The 15,135-nt window shown below is 41.2% G+C and overlaps 1 long non-coding RNA gene across 1 annotated transcript in view; it reads right to left on the bottom strand.

The window, feature by feature from the left end:
• The window catches only part of LOC139592872 (uncharacterized), a 102,721-nt gene extending 88,013 nt beyond the window's left edge, over nucleotides 1–14,708 (bottom strand). Inside the window, exon 1 of the long non-coding RNA XR_011680135.1 lies at nucleotides 13,924–14,708. This is a non-coding gene — a long non-coding RNA (uncharacterized lncRNA). The remainder of the gene's footprint in view (nucleotides 1–13,923) is intronic.
• Between the last annotated feature and the right edge of the window lie 427 nt (nucleotides 14,709–15,135).

Here is a 15,135-nt window from a genome sequence, read left to right as displayed (position 1 = left end):
GCTGACTTGCGGGCAAAATAATATAACCCACACCTCTCTGCCACGTCGGGATAAATCCCAGAGTGCACCTCTCAGAACAAGCATATCCTGTCGTGAAATGTCAAGCAATCAACATCAATAAATAATGAGTTGAAAACAGCAAGGTGGTGTAAAACTGCACAGTCGTGCTTGGGAAGGTAGGGAAGCTGATTAAGTGTTATTTCCTGATCTGTAAATCATCAATTCCAAACTTCTTCGTGTGTTGTCTATAAAATATTGGCTGTGGGCCTTTTGTTATAAAAAGGTAACTAATTTTTATAGCAGCCCCATAAATAGTAATTAACGTGCCACAAACTGAGCAACATCCTGCTGTAAAAAAATGGGGAAATGCTGTGCCTATTTCTCAAGAGACCTGCATTTGTGCCTGGGTAGGGATGAATACTTGCTTCCCCCTGTTTGGGTGGATAGGGGCATATGTGCTTCTGTGTGAAAACTCAAGTTCCTTGATTCTGTGCTACCTTAGAAACAGCCCTGATATGGACTGGGAGGGACCAGCGATCTGAGGTTCACGCGTCTCTTTTTGGTGCCTGCTGTATCAGAGGAGGCAGAAAGGAGTGATGAAGTAGGTGATTACTGAATGCAGAATTTTTCTTTCCAGCCTCTATCACTTAATGTTTAGCTTATGCCCTGAAACATGAGAAGGACTTAGATCTTGTCTCAAAGCATTTTTGCCGAGTCTGTCCAATAAAACTGTATATGCTCTCATTATCCATATAAATCCCTAATCCCTTTCTGAACAGCAACAAACTGTTGGCCTCAGAGGTACAGTGAATCCGACAGGTTCAGCATTCCTACTTAAAAAGAAGAAAATCAACCAACCCCCTATCTTTTCTCCCTACTTCCCTAGTTTAAAACTAATAATTTTATGTGTATAGTCAGCGCCCCTTGTTCCCTAAGGAGTGGGTAGATGGGCATGCCAAATTTCTTGTATGTTACACACTCTGCACATGGACCATGGGATGATCTGGAGCTGGGAGGAATGGGAGGGTTGTGCAGCCCAGCCAGACCCAAGTTAGATGACCTGGAGTATGTGCACAGCTCCAGGAGGTGTTAATGACCTGCAGCAACAATGGACCTACTCCTTTTGCCCCCCACTGCCTTCCTTTAGAATATTTGCACCTGGCCACATAAATGCTGAGAGCAGAGACCTTCAGATGCTCCTGTTGGCAGCTGCAGCTTCATGTCACAGTGATGGAGCTGAGCACAGAGCACCCACCTCAGCTTTTTCTGCCTTAAGCCTGCCTGCACTGCTTTAAGAGAGTAATGAGGCAGCTGGGCTGCTAAATAGTTTCCCTGGATTCTGGATCTGCATTTCTGTGAGCCTTTCCTGATGCAACTCCTTCACCTGGTTTATTTAAAGTTCTGATCCCACAAGGGTTCTGATGAGAGGGGGCAGACAGTCCTATGATGGGACATGGGCAGTCAGCAGCAGGTGAAAAACTCTCAGATGCAGTGAGTGAACATGGCAAAACATTAAAACAAGGAGTAATAGAAGAAAAAATGGTTTTGGTGAGGTGAGGAGAACAACAAGGGAAAGTAACACAGGTAGAGAAGAAGGACTGCTTGTTAGAAGATGCAAGGTCATGATTCTCTTGTGGAAAGGAGCACTTGATCCTTCTGTCCCTCACTGTGCCACACTGTGCACCCCATGTTCACTCTGACTTTCACAAACCTTGTCTTCACTGTGGATTAGGGTCAGTCACACCATCTTTGGGTCAGGTAATGCTGTAGACATTCAGACAATGAGCACAATGTGGTCTGGCTCCTCTCTGCTGGGGATGCTGCTCAGCAGCTGGGACCTGACATACCATTTTCCTGTTCTTGTGGCAACTGGTGTCTAGAGTTCCACAAAGTACAAGATTTCTGATTTTGCTGAACTTTTTGTAGGATCTAAACTGTGGAACCTCACATCATTCATCTTTAAAGCCATATTTTTAAGTAGAAAACTGAGTAACATTATCAATCAAAAATAGAGTGATAAAAGCACATAGTTATTTCACTAGAAATATTGATGAGTAAAAGTAGTTTCCTGCCCCCTAAAGCATGGGACCACTCCCCAACCACTGAATTGATATTGAAGTATGGAATATTAATCCCAACATTTCTGGGTGGGACGTGCCTGGCCTCATCTGGCCCTTGCTGCTGGACCAAAGGCTGCAGCTGTGGTGTTTTCACCTCAGAGATACCTTTGGCTGGCTGGATGCTGCAGCTGGGCACTCAGAACAAATCCAGGCAAAGTAGGAACTCAGTTTACCTCTGGTGGAAAAGGTTCAGGCGACGGTGAAGAGAAAAGAAGAGGATTCTATCGAAGAGTTTTAATCCAGAGTTTTATTCCAGGATGACAGACCTCTGAATGTGGTAACAGCTCCCAACAGAATCCAGACCGCATGGTCCCGTCTCCTTTTAAGCCTGGGGACAGGGAGAGGGAAGGGACAGGTGAGGGCCAACCAGGTGTGAGGAGGGGAAGGCTCAAGGGATAAAGACACTTGGACAGGCCAATGAGCCCGGACCTGAGGGGCATCTTTTGAACTTCTGCCAACCACACCACGACCCTGCTGGAATGTTAAGATTGATGGACAGATCTCAGCAGGAGGGCAAAGGGGGAGGGGAAAGGAGAGGTTGGCACACCTGGGGGGTTGGGATAGGTGAAACAGGGAATGGCATCACACTGCAACGTTGAAGATAATAGATAGCATAAAAATGCAACAGCAATATCCTAATATGCATAAAAATCTACTTTGGCCCCTAAGGTCCAGGGTCCAAAAGCAGTTACTAGCCCTCCGCTATGGATTGCAGTGGGAGTGATAGTCAGGATCCCAAGTATCTACCAGGAACTTAGCCCACGTGACAAGATAATGCCTCATTGTAACTCTCCAGCCTGATTTATCCACTTCTGACAGAGTTCTGCAAGCAAGGTCTGGTTAAGAAATATGAACTTGTTAAACCTTGCTGAAAGGTTTGGGGAAAGGCTGCAATCTCCAGTGAGCAAAGTGCATCTCTCCCAGAGCAGGCTGCATGCTGGGGCCATTCATCACAGGCCACGGGGAGGGGTCTGGCAGGGAACAATTGATATGGTTTTGCCATTGAAGAGACAGTTTCCCCTCAGAACATATGGAAGACAGATTACACAGCCCCGTCCTAATGTGAATGGAGCTCAGATGGGGAGAATGCACAGGCGAGAGAGGGACATCAAGGAATCAATATCATCTGACACCTGTTTTCTGTTTCCAGTCTGCAGACCTGTGCCTGGCTGCCTCTGGAAGTGTCTTCCTCTGCTTGAATTTCAGTTCTCCCTGCAGATACATCAAACTGTGTCCTGAACACCGGGGTCTTTCATCTGGCATGGCTGGTGGCAGAAACTAATGGAAGAGGCTGGCCCTCCCCACCACACCTCCATCTTCCTGACCGCCCCTAGCAGGCTGGCCAGGTTTTCAAACTTGGATGCAAAATTTGACTATTTGACAAATTTGGACACAAAAACTGCTGGCAGAATGCCAGGGTAACTGCATAGCAGTGAGGATGGTGGGAAAATGCTTCTCCAAACACCATACCTTCTTCCACCACAAGCCTGGTTCTTCACCTTTATTTTTTTCATTTCCCAACACACAGGAACCAGCTAGAACCAACCCTAACAAAGCACTGCCAGTATGGTTTTTTATGAGAAACACATGTGCTATAAACAAGGCAGCTAAGGGGAAGTAAGGAGAATCTAAGTTAAATTATGGAATCACCCTTAAATAAGCAAAGCAGCCCACAAAGCAGAATTACAAAACAAATATGCAAATTGTAATGAGAAAATAAAGAAAGGAAAGGAAAGGAAAAAAAAGAAAGGAAAAAAGTGATCCATGTTAAAAAGTTCCTCAAGGGGAAGCCAAAGTGTAGAATAAATGTCTCTTCAGAACACAGTCTTTCCTTTCCTAGGGAAAGTTTCATCATGTTGTGCAAAAGAGAAAAAAAATTGATCTATTTTGTTGTATGAAAATGAATTAAAAATACATATAGTAAAGTTATGCAGAGCAAAATGTGCCGAGAGAGAATCCAAGCAAAAAATAAATATTGCTTAGGATTTCTGTGTCAAAAAAGCAATGACAACGTGCAGTGTTACCTGCCTATCCCTGTGTGGGGTGGTGCCTTGGCCTGCAGCCCTTTTGGTGAGAAGTTCAGATGAAGGATGTGTGTCCTTTTTCAGACAAAGGGTGAGTAGGGATCCCACATGAGTGGGACTGCAGATGAAGGGAGGTGTGGATCCACAGAAAGGTTGGTCCATGACAGGAGTGGAGGTAAGTCAGGGTTAGTCTCTTGCCTTTAAACACTGCAGAGAAGAAGAGATGCAGGAGAAGGGGCAGGGAAATTTCTTAGAGAAGTCAGTGAGAGAAAATGAAAGGAATAACATTCATCTTAATGCAGGGCAATTCCTTATCTGGTGAGAGCAGAGACTGTTGCTTTGCAGCCCAGATGTTTCATGGTGGTTACACATCAACATTAAGAGCTGTGTAGTACACCAGGCCAGAGATCCAGTTAAGGTACCCACAAAACATCAGGTTCATTAAAGCCTCAGAAAACTGAAGGAAGCTGACAGATCTTCTTGCAGGCAAAGGAAGAGTTCAGCTCAGATAATATTTTTTTTAAAAAGGAAAAAAAACCCAACAAAAATTGTACAGAAATATTCTCTGTTCATCTTGGTGGTGTCTTGGCATGGCAGGGATCATCTTTCCCCTCAACTGGCAGTATCTGGCTTCCACAAGCCACTGTTAAAGAGTCCCAAGCCTCTTTCAGACCAACACACAAGAGACCATACATCATTGTTATTATTATTACTGGAGTTGTGTGCTGGTTCTGCAATAATTCATGGATGCTTTGTGTGGGAAGTACAAAAACTGCAGCCTGGGGACTACAGCTCATTATTGAGGAGTTCCTCCAGAGACTTCATTTAAAAAGTTATTCACCTTAATTTATCAAGATATATTTGGTCAGAATCCTTAATGCACTAATTAGAGAATCACAGAATTCAGGCTGGAAGAGACCTTTGAGACCATCAAGTCCAACCTAGCAGTGCCAAGTCCACCAGTAAACCATGTCCCCAGTGGCCACATCTACATCTTTCAGGGATGGCAACTGAACCACTTCCCTGGGAAGCCTGTTCCAGTGCCTGACAACCCTTTATATGAAGAAATTTTTCCTAATATCCAGCCTAAACCTCCCCTGGTACAACTTGAGGATATTTCCTCTTGTCCTATCCCTGGTTACTTGGGAGAAGAGACCAGCACCCACTTTGCTGCAGCAACCTTCTTTCAGGGAGCTGTAGAGAGCACTAAGGTCTCCCTTGAGCCTCCTTCTCTCCAGGCTGAACACCCCCATTTCCCTCAGCTGCTCCTCATAAGACTCATGCCCTGTCAGTCCTGAGCAGAGCGAGGTCACTCCACCCACCAACACTTCCCACTTTCTATTCAAGAAAGTGGCCTTCTAAAATTGCAGAAGGGCCTGTTGATATTGCTGTTGGGCTACTCTCTATCTGCTTCCCCTGACCACATTCACTGAAGAAAGGTTTCTTGAGAGAGAATTTTTACTGGGGGTGTTTTCGTTTTGTATTTCAGGGAATTTTTTGCCCCTGGGACAAGGGAGTAATGAATCTCTATCTGACAGAACTTCCTATGGGGTAATAAATACTGATGAATCTAGAAAAATATGCTAAGGGCATTTATTTTAAAATTAGCTGAAAAAGTTGCAAAGTCAGAGAAGGAGAGTTTGAGTGCATCTAAGAGGTCATCTTGCATTTTAGGAACTAGCAGGCATTGGGGAAATTTGGGAATGTATCAAGGAAAAAGAGTGGGGTCTCTTGGTGGCCACAGCTTTATAGCAATTACTTCTTGTAATAGGCTTCCTGTACTTGACTTTTTTCTGTCCTTTAAGCTGGGCAAACAGACCCTTAAATTGTTGCACAGGCTGCATTACTCCCTCAGCATGGGCATGTTAGGGGGAGGCTGATGCTGGCTTTTCTTACAGCCAAGAAATTGATGCTGGGTGTGGGAGATTCACAGTGTCTGTGAGAGTCATGAGGGATTAAAAATGAGTTACTTGATGGAGGGAGGCTCATGATTTGGGATTAGCCTGCATGTCACAGACCCACAGCTGAAATGGAGAACATTTGGCAGGAGTGGGAGAGCCCTTCACAAGACTCGAGCTGCATGTCACTGGTTAGTGGCCAAAACTATGGACCTGAAACTTATCTTTAGTGATGTTGTTTTTCAGTGGGGAGAAGTTTGGGGAGGCCAGGCCAGTGAAAAATAGACTCCTGTGGTTGCATCAAGATGAGGAAGTTTTCAGTACAGAGAAAGAAGAAGGCCAGGAACTTCTTTCTCTTTCTTTTGCTTCAGATTATTTAGCTGGATAATCAAAGGACACAAAGTCTGAAAATGAGCAAAAAGAGTCTATGGAAGAAGGAAGATAAGGATAGATCTTGACAATAATTGTTTTTTGTTTTTCTTGGATCTGTGTCCCTTATTTACTTCCTCATGCAGAAACGGGCTTGTTTTCTTCAAACCCCTAGCAAAGGTGTTGCTTGCTGTTGCAAATCAATGACCTTACTTGTAAAGTGCCTTTTTTTTGCAGGAGCATCTTCACATAAATGGTCCTAGGTGAAGATGGTACCCATCCTCTTCACCCTAAGTGAGGAGTCATCCTATGTGAATCTGTGGAAGAGGTTTTACAGTGACTTCTGTGAGCCAGAGAGAAGTTTGATAAGAGGATCCATGTTTACCCCTGAAAGAATTTTCTACCAAGGTCATTGACATAGAAGCCAAGAAAGAAAGAAGGATAAATTAAGAGAAACCTGCAACTGCCCATTCTAATAAGCACTTAGTTTGTCTCTTGTGACCAATGAGTAAAGTTTAAACTTAGGAGTTTTGTAAGAATGTATAAAAAGCATGCATGCTATAATAAAAATGGGTTTGAAGCCTTCTGAAAATGGAGTGTTGCTTTATTTTGTGACTTTCTCAACTACGACATGAATTAACACAACTTTGGAACTTTGGTTAAAGTCTTACTATCATGACTCCCTTTTTTTAATTCTTGTTCATCCCCAATGCTTCTTTGTACAATGTAACAGGTAATGCCACAAGCTGGTATCAAATCAATTTTTTGTATTAATCATATCTCATGAGCATCGATAACAATGCTGAAAACCTTTGATACATAAATACCTGCTTCACTCCTGGTCTGTAGACACATCTTAACCTTCAGCTGGCTCTTGAAGCTAGGCAACATCACTGGTACATTTTTTATTTCAGCATCTGGTAGCTATATGTATATTGCTGTGGCACTCTGTGCATGTGTGTAGCTGTGTTACAAATCTTATATCAATGATCTCATTGAAACAAATGAAAAAACAGTCACATTTATCTAAATCCTCTGCTAGCTGAATTGCAAGGTCATCATCCAGCTGAATTCTTTAACTTTATCCCTACTGCATGCATTTTGTATTCAGTCATTTCAGTTTTGTTATCATAGGCTTAAGATAATGGCTTGGCATAAGAGATGCTCATTCCCCCTGTGAAATCACCATCAGATAGCAGTTCTGTAGGTGCAATGCAGCCTGCCACTAAGACATTGCCAATACAATATTATTTGCTGTCACTGGAAACTTCTATAGTGAAGTGCAGCTCCTAGGAACATCTGTCATTTCAAAAGGGAGGGATCCTTTTTTCCCCCCTCTTTCATTTGAAAACAAATTTTTATGATGTTTTTTAAAGCAGCATTTAGCTCTAAAATAGTCTTTAAAAAATCTGCTTTCAGAATCCAGAAGATGTAATGGCTTCCAATTATGTTTCATCACGCGGCACTTGATTGTTCCCTCGCGCCTGAAAGTCTCAGTCTGCTGCTTTATTGTACACATTTGCATTTGGGCTCCAGAGCCATGGTGTAAATATGTCAGTGATTGCTTGTGCACAGAGCTTGGGTGTGTTTATGCAACGTGCTCAATCACATAATAAATATTGTAAACATTGTTGTTTACATCACTAGTGGTTTCACTCTGCTGGCCTTTAAAAAATATCCTGCCATGTATAAAGTCAGATTTTGAGGCTCAGCACCCATAAAACACAGCAAGTCTTGCACAGAGTGCTGAAGCCATATTTGCAGTAATGTGCAAGAACATTTTTTAAAAATTTGTTCTCAGAGTCTGCATATAATGAAACCATCTATTGTTGTATTCCAAAAGGAACAAGCCTGTGATGAAAAAAAGGCACTGTAATTAATCACCACTGGTGCAGTGCCAGTTCTCTGCTAGAGCCAGCATTTTGCCATCACAAGTTTAATTCTTCCCCTACTTCATCTTCATTCCCTCTCTACTCTTTCTTCACCTGGAAATTAATTTTCTTTTCATCCTCACCCTCATCTTCCTGTGGGCCGTGCATTCCCAAACTACTTTCCTTCTTGTCTGGTCTCTGCTTCTCTCATCCTCTCCCTCAACTGAGCAGTCCAGCTGCTCTGTTGCCTTATTTCAGATCTTCTGGTGAACAATCACTCCCTTTTTTTTCCTTCTTCAGTCTCTGCCCACAACTACCTTTATCTTCCCTGCACGCCAAATACATTCTTCCTCTCCCATCACTTTCTGTACAGCAGAAAGGGAGACAGGTTTATGGGCAGAGTGTGAGAAACATCCGAGGTCTTTGTTTCTCTCTGGGAGCTGCCTGGGGAGAAGACGTGGCTCCAGGAAGGTGAAACTTTTCAAGCACCAGAACAACCTTTCCAGCTTGGGGTGATACCTGAGGACCTACCCCAGAAGACCCCAGAGTTCTGGTGAGTTTAACTCTTTGTGGAGAAACACAAGGAGATATGTAAGGCATTGTGTGTTCCTGTGCTTGTTTATACGTGGCAATGGAGAGATGCACAGTAAATCAATAATGGGGGCCTGGGAGCAGGAATGAAAAGGTTAATTTTAGTGACATCAAAACTGTTATCTTCAGGTATTAGAGGGGCATCAGTGCATCCAAACTGGAAGCAAAATGGCAACTTGGGTTAAATCTGAGCTTACCAGTGAATGTTGGTGTGACAATGTTGTGTTTTTTTCATTCAGAGTGGCTTTTCTCTGTTAAACAAATCTCCATCAGATTTGCACCAGAAACACTAGGGCTAAAGTAGGGATTTGTCTGTTACCTATTCTGGTCATGATTTACTAACAAAATCAGGTTAATATGTGGATGAGCCACCAAAATATTCGTCTACACACTTGAACTGCAGGTATGATTTATAGGACTGGTCTTTTTTTAGTTCCAGCCTATGTATAGATCAATCCTGAATTAACACCATGCTGAGATGAAAAATAAGGTTCATACTTCTTTGAACGGTTGTTCCAGTTGGCCTGAAGAAAAATAACATCTGTTCATGACAGAGCTTGGAAAAGTATAAGGGAAAAGGAAATGTCTTCTCCATACATGAACACTGTCTCTTGATTTTTGGGATGTTTGCTGTGAATGGATTCATACTTATAAGTAGACAATAAGAAAAAAAATAAAAAAGGGAAGTAAGAAGAGCCTCAAATTAAAAAATACAAAAGGCAAATGGCAGAAAGACAAACTTCAACAACCCAGTCCAGAAGTGGAAATGTTTTGTTGTTTCTTGCTTGGACAAAAGACTAAGAGGTGAAGGACCCAAAAAGAGACCTAACCTGTGGCTGAGGCAGTGCTAACTTTAAGGTTTTTTAACAAATACACCTGGCAACAACTCTCACATTTTTAGTGAATGTTAAAGCTGATCCTGGCTTTAAAATTTTGGCAAATTTTCCAAGTAGTCATGTAATTATATTGCTACCTACAAGACTCATCTTGCCCCTATCAAGCCTCCATTAATTATATCTTTTTAAAAAACTGTGTGTGATCTTCCACATTCCTGTTTCTTCTGCCTTCTGATACACAGGTACTTTTTCCTGTAATTTGCATCCCACAGTATTTTGCAGTCTTAACCTGCAGGCCTTTATGACTGTCTTGAGGCCAAAGCATGGAAATTGAGATGATTTGGGTGTAGATTTATTGAGTGCGTGCTGGGAGCTAATTTGCCTGCGTGAAAACTGCTTTATGGAAGGAGCCTCTGATGCTCAATGAGGAGTGTTTCGAGCAAGACCAGAGACTGAAGTAGTGTTGTCAGAGGGAATGTATCTGGGAAAGGGCTGCTTATGAAAACTGCATTTGCATCAAGCCTGCAGCAAAGCACTTTGGACAAAGGAGGGAAACCATGCTTTTAGTAGCCATTAGCTCCTGGTGAATAATTTCTGGCGTGACTTGGGCTCATTCCGTTCGGTGCTTCCAGGTACACAGTGATGCAGAGGAATTTCCTTTGCTGTTCAGGTCGCTCAGCCCGTGGAGAAGGGAACTGCACTCTATTAAAGGATTTTTTTCCCCCTCTTTTACAAGGTTGTTTGTTATCTCGGAATGCAGGCCTGCGCTGGAGCGTGTAATTACAACACCATGTCCTGGGTTAGAAAGAACTCAGACACTAAATTGTCCATGTCATCACCTGAATTTGACCATGAAATATAGCACAGAGGGACTGGAAAGGCAGCCTGTAAAGAAGTGAGGACTGAATGGGCATTTTGGTGCACTGGGCAAATCCAATCTGCTCAATCCATTGCTGCAGTCCCACCGTGGCCATTTAATATTATTACCTGCCTCTTGCCCTTGAAATTGTGCTTCCACCTCTCTTTCCGTGAGGTGTGTCTGAGTGGAGGAGGTCAGGGTTAGAGAAGATTGCAATAAAACGTGACTCATTTTACATGGGTGATCAGAGTCCTATTAAGTTGCAAAGGAGTTGATTTTTTGAAGAATGTCTTTTTTCCGCTATCAATTTGTTTTTGTGTGCAGACACTAGGAAATAAACGTCAGCTCTACTGTTCAGGGTGTTCAGAGATACCCCCAAAGCTGGAATAAAACCACTTGCACTCCTTTTTGCGGAAATTCTTTCGTTTATTCACTTGAGCATCTTAACGTTACCACAGATTTTGAGTTTAAGGCCTTTTCTCTGCTTCCACTCTGTGTTGGGGCAAAAAAACCATGTAAAGTCACAAATCTCCAGGACCAAGAAACAGCTCTTGTAGGGACCTTCTCTGAGCTCAGAAGAGAAAGGTATGAGGCAGCAGCATCAATCTGGTGACTGGTACATGACTGGAGTGGGCAGGTGGCTGTACCTGGTATTTCTCTTCTCTACCTATGGGTACCACTTGTCATAGCGCAAATGGGAAGAAAGGTTTGCAGAAGGGTATAGATGAGAAATACAAGTCTTGCAGAGAAGTGTTAGTGTTTAATCGGGCTTAGGGACACAAATTGATCTAGGATGCCAAAACTGATGACAAAAATAAGAGCAGGACAATGGCAGAAACCAGTAGTTACAGAGTGTAAAGACCACTTTTGTCTCTCCCTTAGCAATTATTCTCAATAACTGTACAAAAGTAAGTTTTGGTATGAAGATGTGTGTGTGTAGTTGTGAAATAACATCCTGTGAGTCATACCAAAATATTTGTTTTTTGTAAATTCCAGTCTTCAACAAGAAATATTTGATGAATTTCAGTTGGTTGTCCTTCTGTCATGTAATACACCCTGTGAAAACATTCTGGCACACAGTGCCCAGGCACCCTTTTGGATTTCCTGCATAATTCAGCACAGTTGCTTTAAAGGCCATTGGTATTAATAAGTGATTTTTATTTATATATTTACTTTTTACTGAAAGAATTTTTATTTGAAAAGGCTGTGGTGCATAGTTACATTTATTTCCTTTATATACTTCCATGAACAACTTTAGTACTTGGAATAACAAAAAAAATTAATATCAAAAATTGCATTCTCAATGGATCATTGATAACAGCATCAAGGTTTTAAAACCCCTCAACACTCTCTGAAATGGCAGTTTAGGTTATGTGACTAAACATCATTAATTAAGCATTAAAGAGCAAGTTAGGTAATGCTAGTGTGGAGGTTGCATCTTTGCTCCCTTATTTGACACTGCACAAGGTTTGATAGCTCACCATGTCTCTGGATATGAATTGGTTCCTGCAACACCACTAAAGAAATATGGACAGTCTGTAGACCCTTTATAAGCATCTGTGGAAGTCCTGTCTGGAGAAGTGAAATAGATGAAAAGGCAGCCAGGAATTGTCTTCTGCAATCTGTGTTTTGAAGGTATATGATGTTGTGAAGATATGTGTAACAGAGAACAGAGCTTTTTGCTGTCAAAATCTGATTGTGGTTTGTTCTTGCCTATGATGCAAAAAGTTGTCATTTATCCTGGCATACCTAGGGATCATTTTCACTGAAGCACTGCAGTAGGAATCAAGGTGCTGAAAAGGTGATGCTGACATGCTCAAATATTATGGGAATGCTGCAAAAGATGTCCTGCTTACTGGAACTCACCTTTCCCTAAGGAAAATAAATAAAGGAGGAGTGCTCTTATCTGCTTCTAAGGAGAAAGTCTTTATCTCTCTTTAGTACAGAGATAGGGGAGTAATCTCCAATTCCCCAGCTCTTTCTCATCCCCTTTCAAAAGCTGAACAAATTAACATAGAAGAGGATTTCTCGGCTCCACAAACAATTGCTATACTTCTGAATAATCTCTGCATTCTTGGAAATATCTGTGAAATTTTATATTTTCTTTCCTTCTAAACCCTTTGACAGACCCATCAGCTTGCAGTGATTTAAATAATTGGAGTTTTTCAGATTGCACTGAAACTTCTGCCCTACAGATCACACTTCTTGTTATTACATTCATTTCCCATAGGAGGACTTTCACAATAAGAATTTTCCCATTGTTTTCCATGATAAAAACAAAAATTTTGCACATTATAGTTTATGCCTTCCCCTGCTCACTTATTCTCCTCCTGAGGGCTTATACTCTCACTAGCACCTAGGGAATCATGCAACGAAATAGAAGAGGTAGAAGAAGATTACCAGCACTTCTGCTCTGTTGGGGATCTCCTAATCCCTTCTTGGATGTTGTATGTAAGAAAGACTGAAAGTATGCTGCTGTCCTCCAGGTGTTCTGCACTTGATGCTGACACACAACCCATAGCTGAACTTTTGGATTAACAGAATGAGAGGTATTACAAGAAAAGGACCATACAACATCCTTGAGGAAAAAGTCTGTGTGGAGAAGTTGTAATTGTCTGGCTGCTTCCAAACCATTCCCCTTGATGTACCAGTCCAATTTAACAATGACAGAGGTCACGGCAGCACATGCAAATCAAAGTGTTCCACAGTTTTGGTGGACCTGCAATAGCCAAACCTAGATGTAATTCCCCTGTAAACATTAAAATCTCACTTGAATTGGAGATTAACTATGTTTTAAAAAAGTCTAAAAGTATTGCTTGCCCTTTCTGTCTAGCGTTTATGGGGCTACTTGCCTAAATATGTTTTGCATTCTGGAATCTTCATTGTGTTTGCTAGTAATTTTTAAGTTGACTGAGTCCTGAAAACTCATTTCCAATTTCTTCTAAGGAAGGTTTCTTAAGAAATCAGTCTGTGGAAATAGCAGTCTCACTGTTCTCCCTTTTCACAGATAATTACATGGTCTGTATACATTCCTTCATTTTCCAGTCTGCTTTACCAGAACAATTTAAAAACAACCAGAACCAAAGTTTTATAAGGGCTGAGGAAAATTTCAAAATTATTTTAATTTCATCAGTCCTTTGCACTGAATAATTATTTGCTTTTAGGAATAGTCACCTTAATATTTATTAGAGTTACAATGCTTTCGTATATACATTTTCCATGTATAAACTGTTTCAAAACTTAGGGGTTTTTTCCCTCTAAAATTAGCTCAACATGTGGCCATACTGATTAATCAACATTGTCAGCACAAAACCTCTTTTTCTGCTCAGACAAAAGTGAAACAGCGACTGACCACAAAAAAAAAAAAAAAAAAAAAAAAAAAAAAAAAAAAAAAAAAAAAAAAAAAAAAAAGAAAGGAAAATTGCAATAGCTGAGTAAAAACCACAGTAATAGAATTCTAATGGATGCAGAAGGGAGGCTGCAGTGGCTGAGATGCAAAACTATTTAAAGGAAAATGAGTACAGTAATCAGAAGCAAATCAAAGAGTTACTCATTTACAGAAAACACCACATGAATGTTTGGGATCAGATCTTCTGAGCACCTTCTGTGACATGTTTTTCAAGTTGGGACATTGTGTTCAGGGTCCTTTAGGTCCAAGTCTTTTGTTGGGCTATCAAGTAAGAGGATGAAACTCAAATTCAGGATGAATAAGAAAACAAAATCAGAGCAAGAAACAAGAACAAGAAAAGTCATATGATGGTTACTGCAGACTTGGAAGAGAAGACGATGGAACTGACTGCAGATCAAACCAAGAAAAGAAGGAGTGAGAAATTATTAGGCAAAAAGGTTTACAAAAGAAAAATCTATGAAAATCAAAATGCAAAAGCTGGTTATGTCTTTTACTGCATTCTCAGGAATTAAATAAAATGCAAGGAAACTATTGAGCAGGAAAACCAGTTCATCTATTGCTTTCATAAATACAGACCTGGAATGTTTCATGTCTGCCAGGTACACCAGTCAAGCATGCCATTATGCTAAAATGAACTGTAGAGGAAAAAGAAATTAAAGGAAAAAGAAAGAAAAATCTGGACTGAAAAATAAATATCCAATGGAGGAAAAAGTATTAAAGTGCAAAAAATACAAAAATGAATGTTGTGTAACTTCCTTATGTATGGAGGCAATAATTGAACTGAAAAGAATGCTTGTCTGAAGTTGTCAACATCAAAATACCTGGTTTTCCCATTACAGCACCTTTCTGATTTGATGATTTCCATGTTGTGCTTGCTTTCCATGGTTGTTCCATGTGTTATGTTTGCTATTTGTTCCATTGTGCTGTTCTCCTCATTCCATGCAGTTTTCTGTTCAACTCAGTATAGTAAACCATTGTAGTTCCAGTGGTCAGGAAAGGTGCTTAAAATGCTGGTGCCCTGGGGTACAGCAATGCTGTGTTTGACTACCCCTGGTTTTGCTGACACACTTTTGGAGGTATTATGTGATTGTGAGGATGGCTAACCACTCTACAATTGTGCAGTTAGTTTTTTTACAGATTTGACAATATTCCACAGGC

This window comes from Agelaius tricolor, unplaced genomic scaffold (genome assembly GCF_023055355.1).
Source record: "Agelaius tricolor isolate 1412-34295 unplaced genomic scaffold, bAgeTri1.0.p SCAF_9, whole genome shotgun sequence".
Lineage (NCBI taxonomy): Eukaryota > Metazoa > Chordata > Aves > Passeriformes > Icteridae > Agelaius > Agelaius tricolor.
The sequence above is the reverse complement of the archived record's forward strand: the minus strand, read 5'-3'. Positions and strand labels throughout refer to the sequence as shown.